A 12,904-nucleotide genomic window follows, 5' to 3' on the forward strand; every position below is an offset into this window, starting at 1 on the left:
TTAAATCCTTGTAGAACATTTTATCCAACTGTTTGGACTAGAACGTGAACTTTACAAATTACTCCTTTTTTGTTTTATTTGGCACCAGCTGTGTGCATGCTTCTGAAACATCACCAGTCATGCTGAGCATTTAGTAGGAATGTTGCAATGGCAATTTAGATGTTAAAGGGCATTGTGATTTTTAAGGGCTTGTTATCATGGCCAGCTGTAGCTAACAGCTTGTAAGAGATCAGGAAGAGGTATGTGATTTTCCAAGTAACAAGAGCAGCCTGTGTTTACCACAATTTCTTTTCTGTCACAGAATGTGAGGTGCTGGTATGGAAATAGCTGTTTTCCCAAGAACAGTATTAATAAATGTAGTTATAACTGTGTTGTCTGTATTTTAATCTCTCAAAGAGTTTCAAAATGTTAAAAATACTGCAAAAATCCTCTCCAACATGAAATTTAGCATTGATGAAAGTTCTTACATAGAAAGTTCTGGAGATGTAAGAGGGCTTTTGTGTCTGTTTTGTGCATTCAAAGCAGGGAACATCTGTTAAAGAATCCTTTCAGCATTTCCCTATCTAATTCTCACTAATCAGGGCTAGGATTATGGTTCATAATATAAGACGACCATTAGTTACTAGGTAAGAGGAAGATATTCCATGAAAGATGGTGACCTCACACAAGCCCTTGTGTTATATTCGTCATTTTCCTCTGGTGTTGATTATGGCTGGAAGTCAGAGACTAGACTGTTGAAACATGTGGTCAGTTAGAACACATGTTAGAAAGGCACCTTTCAAACAGTGGCTTTAAGTAGAGTACGTTTGCAAACTGGTATTTACAAACAAAGACATTGTTTTCCTGATTACTTGGAAGCCTTGAAAAGATGTATGCATATTGTTCTTTTGAATGTGGAGAAAATCAAATTGAGATATAAACTACTCTCTCAAACTTGTCTTTTGTTGGGTTTCTTTGTTAGAAAGACATTCATAAAATACTCAATAAACATCTCATCAGATTTGTTTTCTAAGAGTTTTCAATGTCTTTTGAAAGATTGGTATGGTATTGGATGGTGATATAAATATCCGTATAACTGTGTGTGAGATTGAAGTAAAAGTAAACAAATTACATATCAGACGCAGACATAGCAGGACCTCATTAAAATGTTGAAACCATCGGCACCGCACAATTAGCTTTTGTATCTTGTAATTATGACTTACAGCTAAAGGTAAATTGACAACTTTGATGAAAGAAATCATGTAACGGGTTGGAGCTCCCTAAAACAGCAGTTACACTTCACTTTTCACATTCCAGGAAAGACAGTGAGCTTTTCTGGACACCCTGAAGGTTAATTGTGCAAACTGGACAACAATATTAAACAAGTAACTGAAATACAAAGATAAAGATGCATGCTTTCCATGATTTCTTTCTCTCCCAGATTGGTACAGCCATCATAGAATCATAGAATCATAGAATAGTTGGGGTTGGAAAGGATCTTATTAGAAATTTCCAATTCCCCTGCCATGGGCAGAGACACTTCACACTAATCCATGTTGCCCAAGGCTCTGTCTAACCTGGCCTTGAACACTGTCAGGGATGGAGCATTCACAGCTTCCTTGGGCAACCCATTCCAGTGCTTCACCATCCTCACAGGAAAGAATTTCTTCCTTATATCCAATCTAAACTTCCCCTGTTTAAGTTTTAACCCATTACCCCTTGTCCTATCACTACAGTCCCTAATGAAAAGTCACTCCCCAGCATCCTTCTGAAGAAGGAAGCTATGTCTTGTTTTCATGAGCCTTCCGCAAGAAACTGAAGTGAAACCCACTGTGCATTTTTATATAGGCTTACAATAACAGGTGGATTCTGTGGACTAAGTCTCCTTGTGAATAAAACCTACATTAAAAAAAGTATTAATTCATTTCTGCATTCTAATGCACTCAAGGGGGAGCATGATTCCAATGTCACTTGGATATTTAAGATTCAGGGGAGTTTTTCAGGGCTCTGAAGGTGCCATTAGTCTTCAGTGGTTCAAAATACTCCCGCAGGACTCCACCCACTCTGCCCATGTACCAGGACCCCATTTCAGGCCCCTAAGGCCATCAGTCCCTGCCTCAGTGATGCCACAACAGAGACAGACTTCAGTCCCCGGAGCCCAGCCCTGCTTAGCCATGCGCCCTGCTGAGCTGAGCTCATCCCCAGGCCTAGATCCCAGTCCGACCTTGGCTCATCTTCAGGAAGGTGGCTGGGGCTGGGTTAGTGAGACTGGCCCTGGCTGCCAGGCACTTCTCCACTGCCCTTTCCATGGAAAGCCCTTGCAGTCCCAGACCTAGGGAGCCCTGGCATGCCCAGTGCAAATGCAGAGCTACAAGGTCATTCGCATCCGTGAATGCTGATAGAAAGTATTTCAGCAACTGAGATATGTGTTCCCACTTTTACCAAAACAAATAGATGACAGATTATCCCAGCTGCAGTCTAAATCATTCTTTACTTGTCTTTTCCAAGACTGTTTCGTTGGATAATAAGTGGCATGTTAACTCACTCTGTGCACTTCATCGCTTTTTCTGCCCACTACAGACTTGGACCAATAACTTGAGGAGAACTCTGCTGAGCAGTGATGGGTGACAGACAGTGGGCCCTGAGAGGTGGCTTTCAAGGGGACTTTTGCATGGGCTCCAGAAATCTGAGACTGTCCTAGCTTTGCCTTGTGATCTGTCAGCTACAGACTTGTGCTGGGATTCAGCATGGGATTAGTATAAACGACTTTATGTGAGTGTCTGATGATGTGCTAGGAACCTGAGCTCCCAAGACAGTCAGTGGAGATGGGGAAGTAATTCAGCTGACTAATCATGAGATTCAGTTGGCTAAAGAGGGGTGCCTACTGCCAGGTACCCTGCCTCTCTTCCAGCCATCCTCAGAAGAGCATGTCTGCACTGGATATTATGTCTCCCATTTGCCAGTGCCCATGTAAACTAATACATTTCAAATTGCAGTGGAGGCATTTTTGTGAGCTCCTGAATCGTGCCATCAATTGCTGTAGGGTGAACTGAGTCACCCTCTGTGCTGTTGCCCACTTTGCCTACTTTGGCTTTCACTATAATGGGAGCTCTGATTTCTAGTGCACCTCCAAATGGATGTTTACTTTTTAGTATCTTTGTATACTTTTATATATCTTCAATTTGGTCTCCTTTCTCATTTGCTCTTTAATTTGGTATTCAACCTTGACTTCTCTGTGACTTTCTCATGCACAAAATGTGATGAATCCTACACATGCTCTCTGTTTGCTTGTACCACAGGGAAGCAATCTCCTTCTCCTAGTCTGCAGGTACTTTGCTGCTTTCTAGGTGTTGTATCTCTGTTTCTTGTGGGATACATGTCTAATCAGGACTTCACTTAATCTGTTAAGCGTGTGAGGTAAAAGATTCAGTGCAAGCATCACTGCAAATACCAGGGGTATGGAAAATAGCAAGGTTGCTCTCTGAGACATTAAGCTTTCTCTCTCTCCACACTAGGAAGTTTAGCTAGAAGGAGAAATACTTTCCTGATACCCTTCTTCAAAGCCAGAGCTGAGTATTCAACAGAGCAGAAAACAAACCCATACTCTTCACGATGTGGACAGGACAAAAGGAACTAGAAGGAAGTGCAGCAGGAGGGTCAGAAGACACCCTTGGATGGATAAGGAGCTGGCGAGGAAAATTCAAATGAAAAAAGAGGCTTATAAGAAGTGGAAGCAAGGACAGGTGGCCTGGGAAGAGTACAGCGATGTTGTCCGGGAAGCTAGGGACCAGGTTAGGAAAGATAAAGCCCAGTTAGAATTAAACTTGGCTAGGGATATTAAGGAAAAGCAAATAAAAGACTAGGGAGAATGTAGGCCCCCCTCAGGAAGCTCTCAGGAGAACTGGCTACACAGGATTTGGAGAAGGCTGAGGTTCTGAATGACTTCTTTGCTTCGGTCTTCAGTGGCAAAGGCTCTGACCACACCACCCAAGTCCTGGAAGGCAGATGAAGGGACTGTGAGAATGAAGACCTTGCGCCCACTGTAGGAGAGGAACTGGTTCGAGACCATCTTAAAAATCTGAACGTGCACAAGTCCATGGGTCCTGATGAGATCCATCCACGGGTCCTGAAGGAGCTGGTGAATGAAGTTGCGAAGCTGCTGGCTATCATATTTGAAAAATCATGGCAGTCAGGTGAAGTTCCCAATGACTGGAAAAAGAGAAATATAACCCCCATTTTCAAGAAGGGGAAAATGGATGACCCTGGGAATTACAGACCAGTCAGTCTCACCTCTGTGCCTGGCAAAATCTTGGAGCAGATTCTCCTGGAAGGCATGCTAAGGCACATGAAAATCAACAAGGTGCTTGGTGACAGCCAGTATGGCTTCACTAAGGGGAAATCCTGCCTGACCAATTTGGTGGCCTTCTATGATGGGGCTGTGGAACTGATGGACAGGGGTAGAGCAGTTGATGTCATCTACCTGGTCTTGTGCAAAGCGTTCGACACTGTCCCACACGACATCCTTGTCTCTAAATTGGGGAGACATCAATTTGATGGATGGACCACACGGTGGATAAAGAACTGTCTGGATGGCCGCACACAGAGAGTTGTCGTCAGTGTCTAAATGTCTGGCTGGAGACCAGTAACGAGTGGTGTCACTCAGGGATCGGTGTTGGGACCGGTCTTGTTCAATATTTTTTCAGTGACATGGACAGTGGGATTGAGTGCGCCCTCAGCAAGTTTGCTGATGACACCAAGCTGTGTGGTTCGGTTGATACCCTGGAGGGAAGGAATGCCATCCAGAGGGACCTTGACACACTTGTGAGGTGGGCTGATGCCAACCTCATGAGGTTTAACCATGCCAAGTGCAAGGTCCTACACCTGGGTCGGAGCAATCCCAGGCACAGCTTCAGGTTGTGCAAAGAAGAGATTCAGAGCAGTCATGTGGAGAAGGACTTGGGGGTGTTGGTCGGTGAGAAAATGAACATGAGCCAGATTCAGTGTGCGCTTGCAGCCCAGAAAGCCAACTGTATCCTGGGCTGCATCAAAAGGAGTGTGACCAGCAGGTCGAAGGAGGTGATCCTGCCCCTCTGCTCCTGTGAGACCTCACCTAGAGTATTGTGTGCAGTTCTGGTGTCCTCAACATAAAAAGGACATGGAACTGTTGGAACAAGTCCAGAGAAGGGCCACGAGGATGATCAGGGGACTGGAGCACCTCCCGTATGAAGACAGGCTGAGGAAGTTGGGGCTGTTCAGCCTGGAGAAGAGAAGGCTGCGTGGAGACCTCCTAGCAGCCTTCCAGTATCTGAAGGGGGCCTATAGGGGTGCTGGGGAGGGACTCTTCATTAGGGACTGTAGTGATAGGACAAGGGGTAACGGGTTAAAACTTAAACAGGGGAAGTTTAGATTGGATATAAGAAGGAAATTCTTTCCATTTAGGGTGGTGAGGCACTTGAATGGGTTGCCCAGGGAGGTTGTGAATGCTCCATCCCTGGCAGTGTTCAAGACCATGTTGGATGAGGCCTTGGGTGACATGGTTTAGTGTGAAGTGTCCCTGCCCATGGCAGGGGGGTTGGAACTTGATGATCTTAAAGTCCTTTCCAACCCTAACTATTCTATGATTCTATGATTCTAAAGGAATTCTGTCCTGGTAGAAGTCCAGAAGACAAGTTGCATGAGTAAATATGATGTTAAACTCTAGTGAAGTGGTTACACAATACAGCAAATATGAAAGTATTTTTAAAATTAGATTTTTTTCACCATCCTGAAAGCAATGTTTGATGAATCAGCTATTTACTGTATTTGGTAAGGCCTGCAAAGAATCCTGTTCTGCACAGTTATAGACACCTTTGTTTGCTGCTGCCATAAACGAAAGCAGGAACACAGGGTGTCTGGAAGGTTTATCATTGCATGTAACTTGTGACCCTAAGTCTTAAATTTGGATGTAGTGGATACCTTACTCTCTGAAGCATGGTTTTATTTTAAACTACTAATTGTGAAAATAGGTAATAAAAATCACATTTACATATACATATATCCTTTTTCTTTCAGTAAATATTAAAATAAAGACTACTTGCTCTGAACCAGAGAAAATGCTCATTTCTCATCAAGGAATGAAAAAGCGAAATGCCTTTGACTATTAGATGTTTTGAAAGCTTTAGCCTGCTCGGCTAAGGAGGAAAGCAGGCTTAAAATCAAGTTAAATACATGCAAATATGCTACTCATTCTGCATATGCCCTGTTTAAAAACTTCTCTGAAGGCTTTTTCATTTCAAGATCAACAATAATTCTACAAATCAATCACCCACGTATGTGAAAATGTGGCTGTCTCACTCTGTGTTCTTTTTCAGATACATGTTGTTTAACCATCTTATTGGTACAATCCTTTCCAGGTGGGTTTGGTTCTTATAGATGTAGTTTCTCCTGAAGCTGTACCTCTCTTTGGCTGCACCAAATGTACAAACCAAAAGATTCTGGATGCCTGCTTGATACTTAGCAGAGATGATGAAGACACAGATGTTCGTGTTGTAGGGACTTCAGTTTTCACTCTTAATTCCCCAGGGCCTCTGTCTTACTCCAACAAAGGTAGAAAGACTTTTTCCCTTGTCTTCAGGAGAATTTGGTTTATGTTTCTCTTACTTCCTAAACATATTTTGAAAATCCTCTCCTGATATATAATATCAGAATATAATATCTGCTTACTTCTACTCAGAAGTCATACTGTTAACCTGTCTGACATCATGCTAATAAAAAAGGAGGGGCTACAACCTGCAAGGTTCCTTTCTGCTGGGGTTGAGATTCATTGACAATGCTCTACATAAATAATTTTGTCTCAACTTTGAAATTCATTTCCAGCTGACTGATATTAAAATCATTGGGTTTTTTGTTTTCTTTTGTTTTGTTTTTAACCTCAGAAACTTCTCAATCCTGACAAATGTTAGTGCAAAACCTATGGCATCAGCATGACCTGGCATCTACCCAACCTCTGCACCTGCACAATTACAGCCAAGCTTTCCTAAACATTTCTTCCCTAACAGCTTGTTTTGTTTTGGGCTTGCTGTTGTTTTGTGCCATTTTCCCCACTTTTCTCTTTTTAAACATCAAATGCTTATGGCAGGCATAATTTTTCAGATGTTGTTTTGGAGAGTTTCTCAGAGCTAATCATATATGCCCCTTGAGAAAGTTTGCAAGAGTGGCCCACACCTGAAGCAGGAGTTGATGAGTTCCAGCAAAGATCCACAGCCACCTGGCTTGCCTGAAGGGCAGCAGGAGAGGCTGCTTAAGGAGTGCAGAGCCAGCAGGTGCGTTCTGCTCAGGCCACTCTGACAGTTCCCACCGTACCTATAAAAGCAGAGCTATCAATCACTAAACAAGATAAGCCAGCATTTTACTATTTTCCTCCTTTTTCTTGCTCTCTTTCCCCTTTGCAAACAGCCCCTATTCTGTACCAATACACAGTCAGGTGTGTTTACACATAAGTCATTTGCTTGTGACCAGTCAAGACAGAGAAAATGAATTTCAGCTCATTATCAGAAAGGGAAAATAACCAAAACCAAACCACTTTGAAGGTGGAGACCAGGAACTAGATACTTAGCTATGTTAATTGCCCAAGGTCTTCTAATTTCAGTCTCTCTGTTGAGAATCTGGTATATGATATAAAGAAATAAGGATATTCACATATTAGATCTCTTTTTCCCCCCAAAGGATTGGATGTAGATGTGTTATGTCAAGTTTATAATATTTGAATGGGTAAAATAAAGTAGGAGCCAATGCACTGATAAATCTTTTTTTTATGTTGATATAAATCTAGAATAAGTCCTCAGAAATCTGTTGAAATGTGTACAGATGTGGTTACATTTGGAATTTGCAGACTTCAATATGTCTGATCAGGATCTAAAGGCCCATTTATTTTTAAACAGACCCTCTCCAGCTACAGCAATGGAAGAGTTCTACCAAGAAACAGATGGTATGTAATGGTCTGCAATCTGACCTTTCATCTAAGGTCTGAGAAGTATGTAGTGGGTCAGCATTACTGATTGGTAATTGCTAAATCCAGGAGTTCCTATTTTTGGATCAAAAGGAAACCTGTAACTCGTTATGTCAAAGCTAAATCATGCCATTTGTATTCAATTTCATTGAGCTTTCTCTATTCAGAGATATGAAGGAAAGCGATGTCTGCTGTAGGATTTTGATCATGTTGACTATTAGATCTAGACTGTCATTCAGGGCTTCCTAGAGAAGGTTGTCTGTATCTTGGTTGCTGATCTAACCTTTAAAAAAGAAAACACAAACCCTCATATATGTACTTCTTTTATGTTGGCACAGTTTCATCAAAATATTGGTCTGTAAGTGCTAACAAGAACTAATTTATCAGTCCGTAAAATTATATGTGGATTACCTGTGGGATCATGTTGTTTTTTTTTAAAGAAAAGAAAGAACAACTGGGTGACTACAAAACAATAATTTGAAATTGGAGACAATCTTCGAACAATGGAAATTAACAGTTGTAAAAAAAAATCAGACTGATACAATATGATTGAAATTCTGAACTTATTTCAATCAGAAGGGATCCAGTGGTTTACTATGGCCCCATATGTTTAGCTGATTTTTGAAAAGGACAGCTAAAAACTTTTATTTGAAGCATTGATGGCTTGGCTTCACAAACAAAGATTTGGGAAGGGCTTTACCCATGCTTACTACAAGCACGATGACTAAGGGCAATGTAGGATAGGCAAATCTGTTGGAAAAAGGCTGCTTGGGCATTCAGGATGTTTCTGAACAAGACTGTCATCTCCTGGATCAATCTCAAATGACCAATGTCCTGAACTGCCCACATGCGGGGTTATATCTGCAGCTTCCAGTGCACGGTATCACCTGCTGTTTCATCCCTCACCTGTCACTACAGGGCTTTCCAAGTGTGGGTAAAGCCTTCAAGCCTGTGCAGTGGATTTTTTAGGTGAGGCACAGCATGCACGGAACTTGCACCACCCTTTACACTTGAGGTTTATCTCCCACAGCCTAGCGAGCTTGGACAGTGACAGCAAAGTCCTCATGTAGTAGGTTTGGTTAGAGTGTCCATCTCTTAGATGGAAGACCTTACAAGGCTAGACAAGCTCCATCTGCCTGGGTTTGAAGTTAGAGTTTTCCTTCTCCTATTGAAGCATTACAAGCATGCAGATTCACACAATGTAAAGGTGTTTCTATTTATGTAGAGAAATTATTGTATTATATAAATTTTGAGAAAGGACATTTGTGCTTTGTTTTTCCCCCTAATTTTGAATTTTTTAATTGCCTTTACTCTATGATACTCTGAGAAAAGTTTCTAAGCAAAGACTTCTGTGTTTCAAAACATGCAGACATAATTAACATCTGTTCCAGATACTGGGTGTTTGCCTAGGTAGACATTCATTACTTGTTTTAAAAGAACAATCACAGGAGCAATGCAGACACCCATGGTTGCCTTTGTAAAATGTCTGAATAATGTAATGGCTTATATCTCCCTTTGCTGGTTTGCAGGAGCATATTTGTCCGTATCTTGGAAAGAATTATCTAAAGACTTTCATTTCAGGCAGGTTATGAACAGTAGGCAGGTTCTTAGGCAGTTTAATTTCCCTTGGCTACTGGTCACTAACTTTTTTGAAATTTAAGTATGTGTTGCTAGGTAGGACTATTGTCTTCTGAGACTGATTATGATCGCTATCCTCTAGACAACCGCCAGTTTCTGGAAAAGTAATAAACCTTATCTTTAATCTTTGAAAATAGGTCCAAGCCAGAAATGAGATAGTGAGTGAAATGGTGCAATGGAACTTCTGGGGGATTTTTGTGTTTGCTTGGGGTTTTTTTAGCAAAATGAGGCAGTGACTCAAATTTCATTGCATTTTAGCCAGCTGATGGGAATTGAACGCCTTTGCCATTTTTGTGTGACACTCCTTACATTTGTACATAGCCAGACATGAACTTAGAACTTGTTCTAGTGAATGACTATTACTGCTCATTCTACCAGTATTCCCTGTGTGACTTGAGCAGGCCTGCTTCCAATGAGACCTCCTTGGAAAAACTTTTTTTTACCAGTGGTAGCACTTAGACTGTTTTATTTACCCAAAATGAAGAATAAAGATTGTTTTTACACCAATGAAACATTTAAACTCTGCAGAGTCAGGGAATATAAGCTGACCTGCCCTACATACGCGACACATCTATCTCACATTGTGTTTGTCCTACAGACATTTAAATATGTCAGCAGATAGAATAAGGCAAATATGCCAAAAGGATGTCCTGAATTAGAAAGGTGCTTAAGCCTATATTTAAGCAAATAAGCAAAGATGTAAGGGCTTTAGGACTCTGCTGAGTCAAAGCTTGCATGATTAAATTGCAACCTGAAGACCTGCATGTTTGAACATGAGAGATACCACGAACCATATAATTGTAGGTACCCAAATCATAATTGCACATCTGCATAAGGAGTTAGAGAGAGAAATCTGAAGGGGATAAAATACAAGATTGAACAAGTGATGCTATGTTTTGTTAGTTAGGACTGATACTTTGGTATGCTAAAGATTTCTCCTTTTTTTTTTTTTTAAATAGGATCTGATGCAAATTCCATTAGCTTCAATGGTCTCTGAATTATACCATCAGAAAAGGGAAGCATTTATCTTCGATATAGAATTCAGGTAAAGCAAGTGAATTCCCTTCTACCTTCAATGTTTGTTAGATTCATGTTAAATAGTTTTAAACGCCAGACCTTTTGCTCCTTTAACAAATTAAAGGAACATTATCTTTAAACAGTTTACCCCAAACAATACTAGCTTTTACTGAATTAGGGCTCTTTGAATGAATTCCAGGTTCATCTGCACACACCTGTGAGCCTTGGGAATAACCTGTCTCAGTTTTGGATTTAAAACAAAACTCAGAAATGTAGGCAGAGAATATTTTTGAATTAGACTTGGAATAGAGATCTTCTGGGGGATCTTTTAAATTTAAACATTGATTATATTTCTTCAGGCTGAAGCAACAAACTGGCTTCTGAGAAATACAGAACTGAGAAATCCAGAAGATTAGCTTCACAATTTTTTGGGGTATTTTCTCAAAATTTGCTACATAAGCACTAGTCATATATGAGATTGATTCCATTCTCTAATGCAGTTAGAAAAACTTCCAAGCAGTATCCTGGACTGATAATTTCATCACTAAAAGGAGTGCCTTGCAGAATTTGTCTCAGAAGCTGCATGTGCAAGACCAATTTCTGGACATTGCACTCTAGACACAACTAATGGCATAGAAGCTTTAAATATAAATGTAGAACTTGCTTCCACTGGTTTTATGATATCCGCTGATGATACTTAATATAAACAGAAGAACACTACTTGGTATATTGAGTCAGATACCAGGCTTGCTAAAATAACCTGCAAAAACAATGGAAGGAATGTCTGAATGCAGAAAGCATGAAAACTCTTGTGTTTTGACCTCAGTACGATGCACAGAAAAAAAAGAATTACACATCAGTGCTGAAGAGGTACAAAATATCTTCTATCAAGCCCAGCCTGATTTCAAAGAGTTTTCACAAAGGAAGTAAAGGGGTTGCTCTGTTCAAGAAATGCAAAACCCATGTCAACTCACCTCAGCAGGGAAAATGGAGATGAAAAGATACAGGTATGAACAAATAATGCGACCACTGACAAACTTGTTCATTTGTCATCTGTGACTGACACTTGACACAGATGTACTTCTGCTATCACAAACAACTTGGATAAGCCCCCGTGATTCCTAAGGTCAAAGAAGCCAGGGAGCAGGTACAGCTATCATTTATACAGGCGTAAATCTCTAGTAATCCATCGCAGTTCACTGATTTCCTTTGGTTTGACACTAGGTAAGCAGGGACAAAACCAGAAACATTTCACTATTCTGAAAAGTGATTTTTTTTTTTTTTAAATATATCTCACATTCACAATTTCATGCTTTTACAGTAGTAAACAAAGCTTCAGAAGCACTTCAATATTCACTAGGTTACTTTCCTCACGTTATTTTATCCTTCCTCAGTCCGAGCAGGAGAAATGCAGAATAATGAAATTTGGAAGAAAAAGAATATTTATAATTAAGATAGTACTGCTATGCACACTGCCTTTTCAAATGGCATCTCAGAACTTCTAATGATGTGGGACAATAAAAAGTGTTTCTGAACTGCACATATTTTCACTGATATGATAAGCTGCCAAATTACATTTTGCACTACCAACTGTAATGTTATAATTACATATAATCATAGAATCATAGAATAGTTAGGGTTGGAAAGGACCTTAAGATCATCTAGCTCCAACCCCCCTGCCATGGGCAGGGACCCCTCACACTAAATCATATCAATGAAGGCTCTGTCCAACCTGGCCTTGAACACCGCTAGGGATGAAGCATTCACAACTTCCTTGGGCAACCTGTTCCAGTGCCTCACCACCCTTACATTAAATATTATATATTTAATGGAATTAAAAAAAAATTCAGAATATACAAATATGAGATTTCTAGGAAGAACATGCTAGTTTTACGTATGTCCGTTGCAAAAGAAAGCATTCAGTGCCACACTTCTGTGGAAAATCTACCTCAGGAAACAATACTTTGTGTGTTTCTATTTTTGTTTATTTCTATTGTGCAAGAAGGACCAAGTAAGCTTAAACAATTAAATGCTCTTAAGTTTCTTTCTTGTAGTGAGTAGCAGACCTTGGGAAATTACTGACAAAAGACCTTATGGCTGTTGAATTTTTACCTGGCATCCAGGGAAGATGGGACAGACACTCAAAAGATGGCAGAAAATCCATCAAAGTTCAAAAAAATATAGAAACCATATTTGGTTCAGGAAATCCTCTGAGCTGAAAATAGATGGACTCTGAAAGAATACCCATGGGAAGGATCAAACCTTCTTGCAATCTGTGAGGTG

This window comes from Pezoporus occidentalis, unplaced genomic scaffold (genome assembly GCF_034315485.1).
Source record: "Pezoporus occidentalis ecotype Australia unplaced genomic scaffold, CSIRO_AGI_Poc_V1 ctg43, whole genome shotgun sequence".
Lineage (NCBI taxonomy): Eukaryota > Metazoa > Chordata > Aves > Psittaciformes > Psittacidae > Pezoporus > Pezoporus occidentalis.